The sequence below is a fragment of the Benincasa hispida genome, chromosome 4, assembly GCF_027475165.1.
Source record: "Benincasa hispida cultivar pf3 chromosome 4, pf3_genome.v1.1, whole genome shotgun sequence".
Taxonomy (NCBI): Eukaryota; Viridiplantae; Streptophyta; class Magnoliopsida; order Cucurbitales; family Cucurbitaceae; genus Benincasa; species Benincasa hispida.
Window position 1 is genome coordinate 57,116,598 of NC_143481.1, and position 20,153 is coordinate 57,136,750.

General features: G+C 34.3%; 1 long non-coding RNA gene across 1 annotated transcript; it reads left to right on the forward strand.

The window, feature by feature from the left end:
• The first annotated feature begins 279 nt into the window (after positions 1-279).
• On the forward strand, positions 280-1,868 carry LOC150036832 (uncharacterized). Its single transcript, XR_016529304.1, has 2 exons — positions 280-475; positions 1,611-1,868. It is a non-coding gene; the product is annotated as an uncharacterized LOC150036832 (long non-coding RNA).
• The last annotated feature ends 18,285 nt before the right edge of the window (positions 1,869-20,153 follow it).

The window sequence follows — 20,153 nt, forward strand, 5'->3', positions numbered from 1 at the left end:
AAAAAATGGTCAAACATTAACGTCATTTCCATTTATTTCTTTTTGTTCTTTGACCATTCATGATTTAGCCTTCAATCTTTACTTGATATATGGCTAGAAAATCGTGGATCGAGTACACGATTTATCTGCTGAGTCGGCACTCGTGAACCTCGTCCACGATTTTAAAACCCTATTTTTGTCAATACTTCCAAACCGACTCTATTTTTGTCAATAAATATTAAAATAACATTATTTTAAAAAAAATTCGCTTATTTGTTTTATTTTTATTTGATTCAATCTCTCTCGCTCCCTCGTAACTCATGCAAACTCTCTCTCTCTCGGTTTTCTCCTTCGCGTTCAATTCGCCGATGCTCACTAGTGATCCGATGTCGCTGCTAGTCATTGGACTTTTGGGTTTTAGGTTCGAGTTTGGAAGAGTTTCGGAAGCGGAAGTGGGCTGTCCAACATCATTAAGAGTGTTTTCCACATATTTTGGGTAAGATTGCACCGTTTTGGGTGAGATTCTTGGTAATTTTTGTGGGTGTTTGTTATAGTTCTTAAGTATCCATTAAGTTTTGGCTTGTATTTTAATTTACCTATTATGTTCGAACTTTAGATTCAAGGTTTGAAAGATTTTGGGACATTGCTCATCAAGGAAGAGACCAATTTTTGGCAGAAAATTGTTAACATTTGGTTGGCCAATTGAATTGAGCTTTGGAATTTATTTTGGACCAAGCCACATTTTTTATAAGTTAAAAAGGGGGACAGTTGGACCAGCTTGGTTAATTTGATTTAGATCCCAAAAGATTAGTTAAAATTTTGCATTCATTATTCTACGTCATGGTTGCTAAATTAAATGGTGATTTATGTTATAGTATTGATTCAAGTTTTCCAAAGGTTTTAAGAAGATTAATTTTGTGGACTATTATTCGTGACCAAATTTGAGGTAAGTAGTCTTACTACTGGTGTCGCCTCCATGTTGGGCGATAAACTTAAGGATAATTTTGTTGGTTCTGAGATTGTATAAACTTATTAGAAAGGATATACGAGCATGTGATAAATATGTTTCAAGTACGTTATAGGTATGAGCATGATTTAGAGTTTATGAGATATATTTTTATTATTGAAAGGAATTTAGTTATCCATGCTATGAGTTTATGAGATATTATGCTATGAACTCATGAATTTATATATGTTATGATTCATGATAAGGGACCATCTTTTTGCATGTTTCTTGAAAGACCATATTAGTGACAATTGCCCTCCTACCCATAGCTATATATACCTCAGATTCAGTATGTGCTCCTTCGGATTCACCAAATTATGTGCGCCTTCTGGTCCATCAGTTTATGTGCGCCTCCAGTCCACCAGATATGTGCACCTTCAGGTCTACCAGTTTATGTGCACCTTCAGGTCCATTAGTTACGTGTTCTTTCGAGTTCACCAGTTAATATGAGAATATCTCACCTACGATAGGACGGGTTAAATTGTTCAGATGACAATCCATGTGTAGCTTTAAACTTCAGATTAGATCTCACCAACTCAGGATATTTAGTTCATGTTGCATTTATTAGAAATAAATGCTTAGCCTGAGTATTTTATACTCATTTTTTCTCATGTTTATTTTTCAGGTAAAGGTAAGAATATGCCCGCGAGTGACAAGTGGAATCAGTGTTTGAGCTACTAGGACTAGTCATATGCTTCCTTTCATATTTTCAGTATTTTATATTTTAAAAGTGCTAGTCTTGATGTTTGAACTTGAAGTTTTGGTATTTGTGCTTTTAAACTTTTTAAGAGAATTTTCTAGTTTTATACTATGGTTTTAAGGGTACTCTATTTAATGAATTTCAGTTATTTAGTTTTAATAAAGTTAATTATTTTATGCTATTTATTTGGTTTTACTAAGTCATGAACATATGTTAATTTTAATTGTAGGCATGCATGTCTATAGTAGCAGCCTAGTTTAAGGCCTAGGGAGCTAGATCGTTACAGTTGGTATCAGAGTCCATGTTTTGGGTTTTGAAGACTGACTTACTATGTAAGTCGAAATAGTCCCCAAGGCCTAGTAACAGATTTTTCGTCATCGCGAGATATGCCTTACAAGTAAAAATTTTCAGTATGTATTGCATGAGAATAGTTTGATTTAGTGCCTTAGTAGACATGTTTCATGATAAGAGATCCAGTGGAAGTTGATCTTTGGGTACATGTCAGGTAATTGCACCTAAATTTCGAGTAAAAAGGAAGGTTAGAGGAGGGGTTCAGGATCCCCAAATGCAAGATCCACAAGTCTAGGACCCTTTTGCATTGGGAATGTAGAAGGATGGAGCCAGTAGAAGTCAAAATATTTTGGTAGCTCCAAACCTACCTAGGGCTCAAGTTGATGAGAAGGCAATGGCAAAATGAATTGGAGAAGCTGTTACATCATGGTTGATGGAGAGGATACATGAATTGATCTGTAGAGCAGACAACTCAAAATCAGACTCAACAGGAACCGATACTATCAGTATAGGTGCAACCAACCCAGCCACAAAATCAGAACGTACAAGACTTGTCTGTTAAAGCTAAACACTTGAGGGATTTCGGGAAATTCGATTATCGTACCTTCGATGTGTCGTTGAAGGATCCTATAAAAGCACAGATGTGGTTGTCTTCTATCGGAACAATCTTTTGTTACATATGATATCAGAGAGGAACCTTTCCCAGTAAGATGGTTTGGGGACAAACCAAGCATAAGATGGTAGACATGTAATAACTCAAGTTTAGGAGGGGTATATGAATGAACTGATATCACATCCGAATGAGAGGGATCCTGGTGACATAAAAGTATGGTTAAGAGGCTTAAAAGAATTGAAAATTAATACCAACAAGGGTCACCTTCCTTTTCGGTGGCTCAATCATAAGCACTCCAAAGTTAAGCGTGCTTAGCTTGGAGCAATCCTGAAAGGACCACGATAAACATTCAAGATAGTAAGGACAACATAGCCAGGTCGTAGAGGAATATCGGGACCATCAAGTGCCGTATTCAAATTCCAAAACCTGGTCTGAATCTTGGGCCTTGGTGGGGCGTTACAGAAAATGAACCAAAATATTTTAAAATATAGTAAAATTTCACTATCTAGATCATGATAAACTAATATACGTATTTATCATGGTCTATTGAAGATTTATTTGTGATAGTAGTCTATCTATAATAAACTATGATATTTTTCTCTTATGTGTAAATATTTATATTTGTAAAAATAATATTAGCGTTTACAATTCTTGAATGGTCATGAATCTCTGTTGATTATGAAACGCGAGATAAAGAGAGATGAAAATTTAATTTCTTATCCTATCCAATGTCACAAGATTAGTAATGATTGATAAAAAAAAAAAAAAAAAATCAATTGAATATATTCTTCATCGGTGTATATTTTATTAAAAATAGAAACTTAAAGAAAGTGCTTCATAAATATGTGGATAAAAGTAACATATTTCATTTAGTCTTGTCACGTTACCAATTATTTTGATTTATTTATTGGCAGTTTCAACTACAACCTCAACTCTATTTATTTATATGAATATTTTAATTTTTTTACTAGAAGTTTCAACAACTTCAACTTTTATTTTTTTGAAGTTTATTTTTCTGTTGTGGGATATGGTGTCAGAGGGGGGTGTGTATTGTGTGGGGGAGGTGTGGAGTCGCGGATCATTTATTCTTTGAGTGTGGGTTTGGGAGAGAGGTGTGGTCTGGTGTGTTGCATCAATTGGGTTCGTCTCATCGGGTGGTGGGTTGGGATGTCGAGTTGAGTTAATTGTGCTGAGTGGGTCGGGTAAGGAGGTGCATAGTAAGTTATTCCATGTATTATGGTGTGTTTCCATCTACTACATCTAGCAGGAGCGTAATCGGCGACTGCATAGAGGTCGACTAAGGTCGATATTTGCTTTGTTTCACCTTATGGTCTCTACGGTTCATGCTCGAGCTGCTTCCTTATCTAATGTGTTTTCGGATGCTTTTCTTCTTTTTGTACTTACTGTTTGCTCTCTGTTTTGTTGTTGTCCCTAGTTGTGGGGTTTTAGTTTCTTTTCTCTGGTTTTCTCTCTGGTAGTTTGGGGTTTTTTTTGCGTCTTTGTTGCTTTGATGCCTTAATCTCGGGCTGTGGGATCTCTTTGTTATTGTATAATAACATCATCTATTCTAAAAAAAATGATATAATATAATTATATATGATTTTCAGCAAAAGAATGGTGAAAATTATAAATAAAAATAGATACCATTTGGATATGTTTTGCCATCTTTCATTTCATTATTTTAATTAAGAAAAAAAAAACATTAAGAAAGTTCAAGAACACCATTTTTTTAAAAATAATATATTAGTTGTATAATTGAATGAATAAAAAAATTATATTAAAACTAACAATCAATTAATTGGGTGAATACAATTAATGAGTTTAAAAAACAAGTGGATTGGACATAACAATAATGCAAGTTTAGAGTGGGACCAAATTTGAAATTGAAGGCCAATTTAATGCAAAAATCATCAAACAAACAACTTCTATGTGGAACTATATATGTCTATACTGTCATTATTAGGTTCACAAAAACTAAAAGTTGTAAAACAACATGAAGGTTGTGTATTGGATGTTTTAGGTCAACAAAGTTTTGAAAAGAATATATTAACCTCAATTTATTGTACTTTTAAGGGCTTTGGTGTCTTTTCTTCTCTTCTTCATCATCATTCTTTGTATCCTACAAAGTTTATTCTTGAGAATGTTTTTAGAAGCAATGTTGAGATTAATCATAAGAGATATGACTTCACTTTAGAACTTCCTAGATCTTAGAGGAGGTGTAGGAAGTAATTTTGAGGTGGAAAAGTAAAAAAAATTCAAAACTTCTATTTCAATGATTTTTTCTTTCCTATTTTGTTTTTCAATTGCAAAGTCAAAAGTATTCAACTTAGTTTTATGACCATCTTCTTGTTTGGGATTTTAGGACTTTAAAGGAGAGGTTTAATGGTTTTTAATTTTCTTTGTTCTTTTCTTTGTTTAAAAGAGAAAATTAACCATACTTTGACAATTAGATAGTATCTTAGACCTAATAATTAACTGTATAGCAATTTTTTTAAAGAATTGTAAATATAGTAAAATTCATCGATGATAAACTCCTATTAGTGATAAACTGATATACTCCTATTAGCAATATAACCTATCACTGATAGGATTCGAGAGTTGGATCTACCGTTTATTATATCTGCGAATTCTTTTGCAACTGCTTCATTTATTATTATATTTTATTTTCTAACACGAAAATTGCATTGGGTAGCAAAAAATATAAGAATATTTGCAAATATAACAATGATTTTCTAAAATTGAGAATATAACAAAAAATTTAAACCTTATTTCGATTTCTTATCATTACGACTTTACTCTCATTTGTGTAGCAGAAAATATATTTGATATACTTTATATTTTGGTATATTAGTCAACTTATATACTTTATATTTGATATATCAATAAATCGATATACATTATTTAAAGAATATTATTATTAATATAATTGAGTTATCATGGTTTTATTGTGTTATGGTCAATGTTGTTTGTTCGATCATGTTAAACATTATTCTTATTTTTTATTTCATTTTGATATAGAGTTATTTTCATTCAACTAATTCAAATTTGATGTTGATGGTACATGTTCAATGCATAAATTTTGTCACATGATATACTAAGTATAAATTATATTAGTTCTTGTGTTTTATTTTCAATTATTTTTTATATGATTTTAATGCTATATAAATTAAATTTAAGTCGTTGTATCAATTGTATAACAAATATTTCTTTAAGTCGTATATCAAATTGATATACCTGATTTAGAGAAAAAAAACATATAAATGATATTGTTGACATACCAAATATGAATTATATCATTTAGAATGACACTTAAAGTATAACATTTACATTTCAATTATATATTAGTACTAATTTAAAATAAATTTCATTAGCATATCAAACATATTGTAATGACCACAAAATGCAATACTAAGTATTTGTAGTATCAATTAATAATCTATCAATAGTCATATTTTTTTAAGATGTAGGGTATAATTAGTAATCATTAAAAAATCATTTTATAATACATTTTTAGTGTATCAATAGTATATTACTCATGATCTAAATTCATTTATAAGTATTCTATTAGTGTATTAGTAGTATATCAATACTCATTCAAAATTCAATTTCAAACATGTATATTATTAGTGCAACAATATTTATGATTAAACACTTATCCAAAATTCATTGAAAGCATAAATTAGTTTATCAATATTGTATCAGTTATGTATTTTACATTTAATATATCAGTCAATGTCCGTGAGTAATAGTAAATGCAAGCATTTGTTGACTGATAAATACGATATATGAATGATATTTTTAATATATTATGCTTACATATTTTATGTTTGGTATATTAGTCAACTGATATACCAAATATAAAGTATATCAGGTGATTGATATATTGGATATAAAGTATATCAGATTACTATTGATGATATACATGTTGATACACCGATAGCAGTACATTTGGAATGATAGAAAACGAAAATCTGCTTCAATTTTTTTCTGCTATATTTCCAAATTTCGAAAAATTATTGTTAAATTTGTAAATTTAAGATTTTTTATTTTTATTTTGCAAATACTCCTTTCTAAAAAGCATTTTGATGGACCTGAAAATTAAGAAAAATTTTCAATGATATTAAAATTTGATCATGATTTGAAAAGTATTTTAGGACCTTTAGTACAACAATTTGGAGCTATATGGGATACTGGAACCTCTTACTTTCTAGTCAAGACTATGTTATATTATTTTAATTATGTTGATGCTGTTGAAAAGGAATTTAAAATTAAAAGGCATATGTATAAACAATTTTGATAAGTTAGTTTTCAAAAATAGAAAACAAAAGTGTTACTCATTTTTAAAAATACAAAAGTGTTATCAAAACACTTATGTCGGATCGTCGCAAGGAAAACTATAAGGTAACCATTTGAATTTTAGTTTTTGGTCTTTGAAATAAGTCTACTTTCTCTCAATTTCTTATGATAATTTCATCTTTCTTAATTAAAAGAGTTGAATACTTAATCAAATTCTAAAAATAAAAACTATATTTTTAAAAATTATGTTTTTTTATTCTTCAAAATTTGACTTATTTTTAAAAATATTGATAAAAATTATATAATAAATCAAAAAAAAAAAAAAAATTAAAATGAAGATCTAGCTTAATTTTCGAAATAAAAAACTAGAATCTAAATTATTGCCAAACAAGTTTTAATTATTTTGTTTTTCCATTTTGAACATGTAAAATTCATGTCGGGAAGAGTAAAATGAAAGAAATTGGTATAGAAAGGGAACTGTCAAATTTTGTAGGGTTATGATAGGTTAAAAAATTACAAGTGGTTGACATTCATCGTTACACTAAAAAAATATTAATGTTATTGTTTTGGACTTATTTAAAAAAAAAAAAAAAAAATCAAACATATCTTGCATGACTTTCCTTCTATATAAAATTCTTTATAAACTCAATATATGTACGGAAATTTAATGAATTGGACAATTGAGAAGAGGAAAATTAACATCTCATAAACTAAGATAAATATCAATCGCCCCAATTTTGATATATTCATTAGTAGATACCTTAAAGTTAGAGTACAAAGAATCCAAGCCAAGGCCATCTAAGTGGAGACCTCTACGCTCCTATAAAAAAAGTGTTGGGAGTGCAATTAAAGTCAAGCTTTGACTAAAAAAAAGGAAGATCAAAATGGCATATCAGTAAAGGACCATACCTCCTTGAATATGAGGAATTTACGTGTTTATTATGCTATTCTATAGGTATTGAGTAATTAAGAGTTAGAACGGATCATCGGAGCCGGACGGGATAAAAATGGATCAAATCGAAGCTTCGTAGCATCAATCGTAAAGAAAGGGAATGAAATTATCAAAACACGCTTGGGCCTAGCGCAACTATGCTTGTGCAGCACTGTGTCAAGTGCTTGAAAGCAGTATGTTCGACGTTCAGGTTAAACAAAAATGTTGTCACACGCGCTCACTAACTCAAACAAAGAAATATAAAGTAAAAGAAGCAAGAACGGGGTCGAATCCACAGGAAAACTATTGTCTAGTTAGGTTAATTAAAGAATTCCATGTGACGAGGGGTTTTGGTTTGATTTCTTGAAATAGTTATTAAAAATTAACATGCAATGTAAAGAAACAGGAATGAGCACGCGAAGGTTGGATTAAATCGATGCAAAGAGCCTTGGGATTAGCATGTATGTTTAATTTTTTTATCATCAGGCGCTAATAATTGTACTAAATCAGTGAACTCATCAGCCTAAATAGCCAAATTCAATATTAAACCAAATTAGCCCTAATTCAATTAACAACTCTTTTTTCTCAGCGAAATACAAGTTAAAATCAAATTGCATTACGAAAAGGTTCAAACGTTGAGACATACTACAAGAGGGAAAGCCATATCTTATAGCATGATTAATTGGGAAAGATTAAATTAGAGCATACATGAGTTTGGTCAGAAAAAGTCTAAACTTTACACATGCGATCTTAATTTGTGCAACGAAATCAATCAACTTTGCACAGACTATGATGATTTTGCAAACAAGAACTTCAATAAACCGACTTGTCATATCAGTTTAGAAAAATTCCATTAAAATTTAATCGAATCATCCCAAAGAGTTCAAACAATTCAGTAAAATCAACTAGAAATTCTTCAATAATTTAAACATACAACTAATCCCAAGAAAAGTTTACCTAACCTTGCATATGCATCTTGAAAAAATCAATCAATGAAGAGAACTTTGAATGTGATGAATTTTTTGTCCAGAAATTCGACCTAATCGGTTCCCAAAAATGTTCTCAATCTCCAATTTTTCCACCCTTCCTTTGGCTGAAATCGAAATCTGTTGGAGAGGTAGCAGCATGCAGCAAAAGCAACGAGGATCGATAAGCACTCTAATTCATTAATTTTGGAGAAAAGAAAACATACTTAAACAGAATTTAATGGGTTTCAAGAACATACCTTTGAAGAACCTTTGAAATCTTGATTTCCAGCTGCTACATCCTTCAAATCTTTGTATAGACCACCACAAGATCTTCCATATTATTCTCTTGATGCTCTAGATTGAGTTGTGAGACTCAAAATAAACTGGAATTAAAGGAAATTTGGAAAAAGCTCACTGCAACAACCCACAATTAAGAACACCTTCTTCAATTGAATTTTTAGCTAAAATTCTATCGGTTCAATCTCCTCAACTTCACTCCAATCTCTTCAATATATTGCAGACTATCATGCAAAGTGATTTGCTACATGGGATGTAGCTCATGCTTGGAGTTATTGATGGTTGAAGAGGTGGGTTCTTTGTGAGCAAGTTGAAGATGGAGATGGAAAAATCCTATTTTTCCTTTTTTGTGTTTTTCTATTTCAAAAATCTAAAATTGATTTTAAAATCATATTTTATTTCTAAAATCAAAATTTATTAATTTTACAAATTACTTTCGTAAATTAATTTTCTAAGAAAATTAATAAATAATTATTTAAACATTTTAAATAATTCTAATTAATTTAATATCCAATATTAAATTAATTTTTACACAAATCCATCTTCATATATTTAAATCATATTTAAATATGTATTCTCCAATTTCGTTTGATTCTAATTTGAACCTTTCAAATTAACTTATCACACTACTCTAGAGCTAATCCATTTCCGAGCTAGTAGGGGACCTCGTGGACCTATAGATCATGGGCTCCAACGATCAGAGATTAATCGGTTAAACTCATTAGACCAATCTAACCCCCATTCGTTAACTAATGGGTCACTCCACTAAAATCCATAGTTGAATTCCCCTCACTGTAGATATATTATGTCCACTTGATATAATCATGATTAGTAATTCAACCATTCACAGGTTGTTTGCAATAATGGTTGGGTCGAATCTCTGTTTTACCCCCAAAATTACCTCTTGTTCCTTAAGTCCCCACTGATCTCCTAATGAACAATTGTTTTGTGATCCAATCAACAAAACCGAGTCCCTCTCAGACTAATGAGAGGGCGGGATCTCTTGTTCAAGACCCATAATTAGCACTTTAGGGAATAATCTCTCTACTATCCCTAAAAGCGGGTAGGAAAAAATGAAGAAACAAAGAAAAAATCTATAATGGGTCCTAGAAGGGTACAGAGAAACGAAGCTAGCACTAGTGGGCAAGACCTTGTGCCAAAATTCGACCATCCTAGGTTTAGTTCTAGGGAAGCCCTAGATAGATATAACTATGTTGTCCCTTCTAGGAGGTTAGTTCCCGAGAGAGCCCTGAGCCTAAAGGCTAACTATTACCCTCATACTACTGAGTAGATCCATGAGCGAGGGTGGGAATCTTTAGCCGACCGTCCTGGCGAGGCGTTTGTACCTATAGTTAGTGAGTTTTACGCCAACATGGACGAGACTAGGGACAACTCGTTAGTTAGAGGCGTTAGGGTTCCCTTTTCATCATCACGCATCAATGAAGTCTATGGTTTACGTGACTTCAATGATGAGTATGATAGGTTTTGCTCTGGGCAGTTCCCGAAAGAGGAGGTTATTCAGACTTTGTATGGGCCAGGAGTTCAATGGGCTAGATCACGTGGGGTCGCTGTAAGGTTCAAAAGCACGGATATGTCCATCTTTGGTCAGATCTGATACGCCTTTGTGTGTTCCAGATTGATGCCAATATTATGCCTCACGGACGTCACGAGGGAGTTACAAATAAAAATGCAAGTCGAAAAGACTTTGTGGTGTTCATCATTTCATCCAGTCATTCACAAAAATTGAAGAACTATGCTACTAATGCATACAATTTAAACATATCATAGAAATACACAAATGAATTAAATTGAAGGTAAATACAGAAAGCATTAAAAGCTAGTTCTATGAAGCCGTAAATAACGCAATTTAGAAAGCAGTAAAGGAAATCTGTAAAGAAAGCAAGTGAACATAGATAGGGATGCTGATTGAAAGAAGTTCTCAGAATTACCGCAATCACAATTCCTGCAAGTGGTTAATCTTGCTTGCCCAAGTCAATGGTATCCATACGTTGATCTATGTCGCCTCCGTAGTAAGGTTTAATCTTTTGACCATTGACTTTAAACACGTTGTTTCCATCTAAAGTTATTAGTTCCACTGCGCCGTGGGGAAAGATAGTCTTGATTTTGAACGGCCCAGACCAGCGAGACTTCAATTTCCCTGGAAACAATCGCAAACGTGCATTAAATAATAATACCTGTTGACCTTCGACAAATGTCCGGTCGTTATGCAGTCGTCATGCCACTTCTAGGTTTTCTCCTAATAGATTTTGGCATTTTCATAGGCGCCTCTTCGCCATTCGACCAGCTGATTCAGTTGCAGCTTCCGGACTTTCCCCGCACTTGCTAAATCAAACTTCAGCTTCTTGCATGCCCACATCGCCTTATGTTCCAACTGGAGCAGCAGATGACAAGCTTTTTCAAAGACTAGGGCATATGGGGACATGCCAATTGGTGTTTTATAAGCAGTCTTGTATGCCCATAGTGCTTCATCAAGCTTGGGTGACCAATCCTTCCTGGAAGTATTGACTACCTTCTCAAAGATAGTTTTGATCTCTCGGTTAGAAATCTCTGCCTGCCCATTAGTCTGTGGGTAGTAAGCAGTTGCAACTCAATGGCTGACGTAAATTTAGTCAACAGGTTGGTGAGCTACAGGTTCATAAGGTCCCTTTAGTAGCTCAATGGATTCAATTGAGAATCAGTTCTTGGTGTTGATTTGAAATGTTGAAATTGACAATAGGTAATTTGATTATATATGATATAATTGGTATAATGTATGAGATACATCTAATGGAGGATTAATGTAAATGAGTTTCACATTAAGTACCATGGAATAGAAAAAGAACTATGGTTTATATGTTTCATGAGATGAAATATTAAAACTATAGGTTATAAATATTTTATGGTAAGTTGGTTATCATTTATATTTATAATATAATAATAATTGAATAATTAATTCTTTTTCTTTAATAATCAATTGAGTGAGAGGTTATTGGTGGTTCATGGTAACCATGACATAAAAAGAAAATTGTTTTCCTAATTTTAGTAAGTTTTTGCAAATGCTGATTTTGTGAATTTTCTCTCGGAAAAGAAGTTGTCAAGTAAATACGATTTACGAAGCGACAACTTGACTCAGGTAAACGATCATTTAGTGTTTTGTGAGCGACAGATACAGAACTAAGTGATGAGCTAAATGATCGCTTAGCTTTTGCTAAACGACTGGGCATCGACCTATACGATAGTTTCATTCTTCTCCCACTTGCTCAATCATTTACATGATTGTTGATTCCTCTTTCTTCTGCCTAAAAGCAAGTCCAAACAGAGCCCACCCTCTGTATTCTCACACCGAGAATACCAAGGTAGCCTTCTTGGTGGTGTCCTACTCAACTCGACATCGTCGAGGTTCTGTGGAGGCTGTTCGTGCTCTTGGGGTGTTCATGAACAAGGTGATCGCTGAGTTCAAGTGCACGGTATTCGTGTTGTGGAGCGGTCATGTTGTTTGAGCGTTCGTGATCAAGGAGCTTGGCACTGGAGAGTCTACAAATGTGCATAGAGATTTCTCCTTGATTTCTTGTTGTATCATGCTGTAATTTCTGTATTAAATGCATAACCACATGTTTCTGTTTTGACTGTAGTTTGTAATGTTCATACATGATTGTAATTTGGAATGATCTATTTCGTTGATTATGGAAATCCTTGTGTTCGATTTCCTTCAATTGGTATCAGAGCTAGGTTGTTCTGATATTCCAAATTACATGTCTATATTGAACTTTATTTTATAGTCGCGATGGGTTTCTGCATTTGTGTTTAATCGTTAAGGTCATTTATGGATGGAGTTGATGAATGTTTTAGGTTTAAATTCCTTTAATTAAAGCTTTTTGTTACTATAAAGTGTTAATTTTAAGGGCCCCTGTGTTTTTGGGCGAAATTAACTTGCAATCGAGTCTGTAATTCAAAAAGTTTGATTTAGTCGAGTCGTTCGTGATGAAGTTTCGAAGCATGGAGATGCAGTTCTCAATGAGGAAGAAGACCAAGCATTGGTCGTATCGTGTAGCCTAAGGTAAACGATCGTTGGGATTTAACTAAGCGATCATGTAGATTTTTCTATACGACCGTGTAGTATTTACTAAACGATTGTTTAGCTAATGATAAGCGATGCGGTAAATCGTTTACTCAATCGCGTAGCGTTGGTTGCCCGATCGCGTAGGCGCTGGAGGTAGACGATCGTAATGGGAGCATGTGATGCTCATCGTTTAGTAAAGGCACGCGCTAGACGATCGTGTAGTTAGCAAGCCTCATCTCTTAGTTCCTACCTACAGATTGCGTGTACGCGATATGGAGGTGCTAGCTAAGCGATCGCTTAGGCGATGGTGCTTTGTGGCATCGTAGTCATTCAGACGATCGCAGAAGGTGGGCATTGTGCGAAGCATGCTAAGAATCGTGTACCTCAGGCTTCATCGCTTAGTAAAAGGTACACAATCGTGTAGTAATTACTAAACGATCGTTTAGCTCTGGGAGTGTTGGTAAGCGATAGAGCAAAGTGTTTGTTTTATCGTGTAGACGATCGCGGGGAGTTTAGTACACGATGGATGGAGACGCGTTGCTTTGTTCGAGTGGTTCAAGACCTAGTTCACCTATTTGAACTGGAGACTCCTTCTTTTTTGTAATAGTTAGCTTTAAATTTTTTTGTTTTTAAGGCAGTTTTACCCGGTTCATCAACATTGATTTGTTATACATGTGATGTATGGTGCTTATATGCCAAAGTGTTTGACATATAATTTAAAACCCACCTTAGGTTGTGCAATTATTCATGAATCATGTATTATAAATGTTGTAATCTAGCATGAAGAAATTACTTGAAAGCATGAGCATGCATCATGAAATATAGGAGTTATATTTAGCATGGAGTGAGCATTATCGTGCATCATCCTTTTGTTATAAGTGTTATAGTGTAAGGGTGAATAGATATATGTTTTGCTTGTTTCATTGCTGTTTTGTATAAGTGTTATATAAAAGAAGTAGCAATGAATGAACAATACATTGAGCATGACACTTAGGCTTTTTATAATAGTTATGAATGCCTTGCATGTGTTAGCTTCACATTGTGGTGTTGGTTTCTGTTTATAAATGTTATAAAGAAATTAGACCTAAAATTAATAAGAAAGAGTTGCATGCAGAATTAGGGTGAACTCAAGTTTTTTAAAAGGGTTTTAAAATTGGATTGAGATAGACCTCAGTTCAAGTGGTTCTAAAGAGTTTAGTAACCTAGATTAATCTTTTAAAATCAGTTTAATATGATTAAATTGGTTGGCATAACAAATTAAATTTGTTTTAAATCTATCTATAAGGGACCTTTTATATAAGGCGGGTTCTGGCTAGACTGGGGTTCTTAAGTTGACGGAAAGGTAACATCCCTACTGGGAACCTACCTGGAAAGGTGAATTAGATAGATTTTCAACAAGCATGAGACGATTTGGTCAAAGACTCCGTTAAAGAGCTTAATGGATGATGATCAAAAAGTTGTCTAACTATCCAAGGTAAAAGTTACTCTTGGGAAAACCTAAAAGTCACTTAGTTAAAATTCTTAGCCGTGTTGTTTCTAAGTAAGCTAAACCCTAGGTTATAAAATACTCAATGGGAGGAAGAGATATATCTACTATGTCTATGATTCCACTCATGTTTCTCCCTGTATGTTCACACTGTGAGATTCATGCTTGGCCTTGTGGTGCCCTGGGAGCATCCCCTTTCAGATGGTGTTTGCATGAGTCAATATCAAGGTGGATAGAGAGAGTGTTTATAATAAGTGGGTGAAGAATGTGTGTCAACACATCCTATAGTCTCTATCATTGGTTCAAACCGTGAGATCATTTTGTACTCCCTCGTGTCACCTTTGAGCGTCCCCCTTCGGATGGGTTTTATGTAGTTGGTCAAGATCAAGGTGAACTCCAGAAATGGATAGGGTCGAATTAGGTTTTGCCCCATTCGTATTTTTTCCCTTCGGATTGGCTTTTTGGGACAGACCTCTAAGGCCAAAAATGGCGAGTCACACTTACGGGAGATTGTTAAGTAAGTTAATGATCTCTTGGCTAAATAAATGATGGCTAGTCATTATTGAAGCAAGAGTTTTTCTGGTATTGATGACTGGTTGAGAACTTTTCAATTAAGAGAAGGGATAACTGACCTCCCTTCGGTAGTTTTTGTCCTAAACCTTTGAAGCGTCATTGCAAAACTAGATGTCACACGAGGTTTATATTAGTTTTTCTAAAACCTTATTGGATGTTGTTTTGTTTTACAATGGGTATTTGCTTAAAACCCAACGTAGGTCAATGTGTTTTTCTTTTCAGCAACTCATCAATGTTTCCGTTTAGTGCTTTTAATATGACCGACTACTTGCAGTGGAAAGAATGGTGGGATACCTGATCTTGGTGACAAGATGGATACGACCTGCTTTGTAGAGGTTTGAAAGTGTTGTAAACTACTATAGATGGTAGATCCTAACCATTCACGTGGAGACGTGCGAGTGGGGGTGTTCTATACAAAGAGTTTGTATAAAACCTGAACCACAAGATGACTAGAATCTATATACGCCGTTGATACTAGAGACTTGTATCTCACCTAAGCAACCATAGGTGACACGACCTCAATCCTGAGTGTTTTAGAAACTCCTGCCTTTGAGGGCGGTCCTTTGATTAGTATGGGTGAGAGTGACCAGATCACCAACTCAACAGGTCTACCTTTTTGGGGACTTGTCTGACTGGGAGCTGGAAACTCAATCCACAAGATGGAATTCACTATTTTCCCAAAGCAGGCATAAGTAGAGAGATTGCTCCCTTAAGAGCTGATTCTGGGGCTTGAACATAGTGGCCACAACTTCTCTTTGGAAGAGAAGACTTAGTCATAGTAGGACTATGACTTATGTTCATTAGAAAGATCAGTGGTATTTAAGGAGTTAGATGTAACTACAAGGGCATAACGGTTATTGGCCCAGCTGTACATACGAGTGATCTGTGAAGGGTTGTCGCACTACTGATTGGTTAAGATGGACACACAATATATCTGTAATAAGGAGAGTTCAGCTGTCGATCTTTAATGAAGTGCATGGAAGTTAACGGATGGTGGATCCAGTGACTAAAAAGTTTAGTCAGTTATTCACGTACCGTTGGAGCTTCGAGCTACAGGTCCATAAGATCCCCTTGGTAGCTCAATGGATTCAGTTGAGGATTAGTTCTTGGTGTTTATTTGAAATGTTCAACTTGAAAAGAGGTAATTTGATTATATATGATATAATCGATATGATGTATGAGATATATCTAGTGGAGGATTAATGTAAATAAGATTTACATTAAGTACCATGGAATAGAAAAAGAACTATGGTTATATGTTTCATGAGATGAAATATTAGAACTATAGGTTATAAATATATTATGGTAAGTTGGTTATCATTTATATTTATAATAATATTAATTATTAGATAAATAATTCTTTTTCTTTAATAACCAATTGAGTGAGATGTTATTGATGGTTCATGGTAACCGTGACATAAATGAAAAATTGTTTTCCTAATTTTAGTAAGTTTTTGCAAATGTTGATTTTGTGAATTTTCTCTCGGAAAAGAAGTTGTCAAGTAAATACGATTTACTAAGAGACAACCTGACTAAGGTAAATGATTGTGTTGTGTCTGGTAAGAAAAACACATGGAACTAAGCGATGAGTTAAACGATCGCTTAGATTTTGCTAGACGATCGCTTAGCTTTTGCTAAACGATTGGGCATTGACCTATACGATAGGTTCAGTCTTCTCCCATTTGCTCAATCATTTACACGATTGTTGATTCCTCCTTTTTCTGCCTCAAATCAAGTCCAAATAGAGCCCACTCTCTGGATACTCACAACGAGAATACCAAGGTAGCCTTCTTGGTGGTGTCCTACTCAACTCGACACCGTCGAAGTTCTGCGGAGGTCGTTCATGCTATTGGGGTGTTTGTGACCGAGGCGATTGCCCAGTTCTAGTGCATGGTGTTCATGCTGTGGAGTGGTCATGTTGTTCGAGCATTCGAGGTTGTTGTGTTCGAGCGTTCGTGATCAAGGGGCTTGGCGCTGGAGAGTCTACAAACGTGCGTAGAGATTTCTCCTTGATTTCTTGTTGTATCATGTTGTAATTTCTGTATTAAATGCATAACTGCATGTTTCTATTTTGACTGTAGTTTGTAATGTTCATACATGATTGTAATTTGGAATGATCTATTCCGCTGCTTATGGAAATCCTCGTGTTTGATTTCCTTCAACCTCAACAACGATTTTGAGCAGAAGTTGAAGAACTGGAACATCAGCTCGACCTCATTCACTTGTTTCTGTAATTACATCTTAATTTCAACTCTAATGACTCCAAATAAATTACAGGCTCTTGCTAACACATAAAAGTGATGCGTTATTTTATGAAGTGGAAATATGGATGATATGCATTGATGGAATTGCGTTGTGCACTCAAGTTTCCCCAACGGAATTCAAGTGTAAATTCCCCTGAGTTTCCTATTAAGTCCAGGGTCGAACACAGAGACTTGTAAAAATAGATTGCGTTGGTAATTTTGATGAAAACTTTGCAGTAATCGGGTAAATAAATGAAGTATTTGGTTTGTTGTTTGCATTGATGAAAAAGAAATAAATAAATGCGGCGGATTTAAGAAACGAAAGTTGTATTGATAGATGCAATGAGTATTCGATGAACGGGTTGAGAAGATCTTTAGCTAGCTTTACTCGGGAATGCGTCAGACTATGCGATCATTTTACTACCATGCACAACAAGTCATTTTCCAATGTAAATGCGATGCTCCTAAATCTAGGATGCATGTGTTGAATGCAAAATGTCCATAGAGCTCATCCCTAAGTCTCTACTCTTGTCCTATGCGATGATGCAAAATGCATGAAAGCAAGGTGACCACATACAATCATATCTTATCTCTAGGATGCATGCGATGTGTTGATATCAAATAGTGCTCATTCCTAAGTGCCTATCTCTTGTATTATGCGTTCTAATCTGATTCTCCCGAACCTAGATTCTGACCTGACCTTCCCAAGTCTAGATCCTATCCTTAGACTACCCTCCCGAGTATCTCTAATGGATGAATGAAGCATACATAAACAAGATAATCGCAAAGAATGAAGATTCCCTAGTTGTGCTAGCTAAATGCTTCTCAACCCATTCGACTGATTTAGCTATTCATGCGTCAATCACAGAGAGTGAACAGATATAGAGAAAGAAATTCCATTCTTATAAATGAGTTGAGTACAAAATGGCAATGGAAGTTTAAGGTGGAAAGCCTGGTAGCAATTCCTTGCTGACCGAGGCTTTTTACACTAGAATCTCTATTCTGATCTAAAGATATTCCTGCTTCTGTAGGCGTCGGCCCTCTCTCTATCTTTGGAGCTTTTGGGGCTCTCCTAAGCTTATCGGAACGATCTATCGACACAAATTTCTCCCTCGCGTCCGCCATAAAATGAAAGAAAACTGTGGACAGAGATGTGAACTCGTGGAACAAAAGATTGTAAAAGTGGTGAACCCCTTTTCTGACGAATGCACTTGATATTTATAGAGCATCCATGGTGAAAGGTGGCTTCTCTCTCCTGGTTGTACAGATGGGACAACTTTAATTCCTAATTGACGCGCCGAATGATTGTTACCGATAAAGCTGAATGTACTTTTTGATCGTTATCGCCTGTCAACTTAATTTGGATTCGACCGTCATCAACTTTCTATCCCATCACTTTTAATTGGCCTTTCACCCAGATGCGCCCACCATGTTGCCCTGATCAAGTTGCGGTGATCCTTCTCGGGCGAATGTTTGCGAGCACGATCAACGAAAATCCTTGCGGTGAAGTTGCGCTCAATCAATGAATTCCTATGATCGCAATCTTTGCATTGCGTTAACGCATTTTCAGCACAAAAATACAAAAATCAATAGTTCTAATGTGCTGAACGCATGCGACCACAATATTATAGAATTTATGCTTAATGGATGCAATTTAACGTATTTCATCAACGCAATCCAACATTGTTTAAGAACTTAGCACTTTGATAACGTGCATTTCTGTCCGTTATCAAAAAACTCATCAAACAAGAGCCAATTACAAATTTAAATGAGAAATTAAAGAGAATTAAAATGCTAAAACTCAGAAAACAATATTAGTGCATCAGTTGCATATTTCTCATATAAAACACCTACCAAACAAAAATTAAACCGAATTGAATGCTTATATGATGCTCTGATACCAATTGTAGGAATGTATAACCAACAACGAAAGCAACAAGGATCATTTAAGCACTCTAATTTAGTAATTTTGGCAAAATATAAAGCATGCTCTTGCAGAAAATAAGTGAGTTTCATGACATACCTTTGTAGAACTTCTTCAAAGCACGATCTCTAGCTACAATCTTCTCTGAATCTTGTTGCAGATCACCTTAAGATCTTCCCCACTATTCTCTTGGTGCTCTAGATTGAGTTGTGGGACTCAAAACAAACTTGAATTGAGGGATGATGGAGAATTGCTCACAACAGCAATCTTGTTGAAGAACACTTTCTTTAGCAAAAATTTTCTCTAAAATTCTCTCTTGATTGCATGCTCGAAATTCACTCCAAACACTTCAATATATTGCAGACCATCATGCAAGGAAGAGACTTTCATGAGTTGCAGCTCATGCTTGTAGTAACCTAAGGCAATGGTGATGGATTTTGTGTGAGCAAGTAGGAGATGGATAATGGAAAAACTAATTTTTCCATTAGTGTATTGTTTTTCCAATTTTCCAATTTTATCTCAAAATAAAAACTTGATTCTTTTAAAAAACCATTTTTATTTTAAAACTGAAAAATTTTAATTTTTAAAATTTAATTTTTAAATAAAACATAATTAATTTAATATCAAATATTAAATTAATTTTTATACACATCCATCTTTATATATTTAGATCATATTTAAATATAAATTCTCCTATTCCCTTTAATTCTCAAATCAAACACATGATTATATCTCATATAATTACTAATTCCCTTAATTCTAATTTGAACCTTTCAAATTAATTTA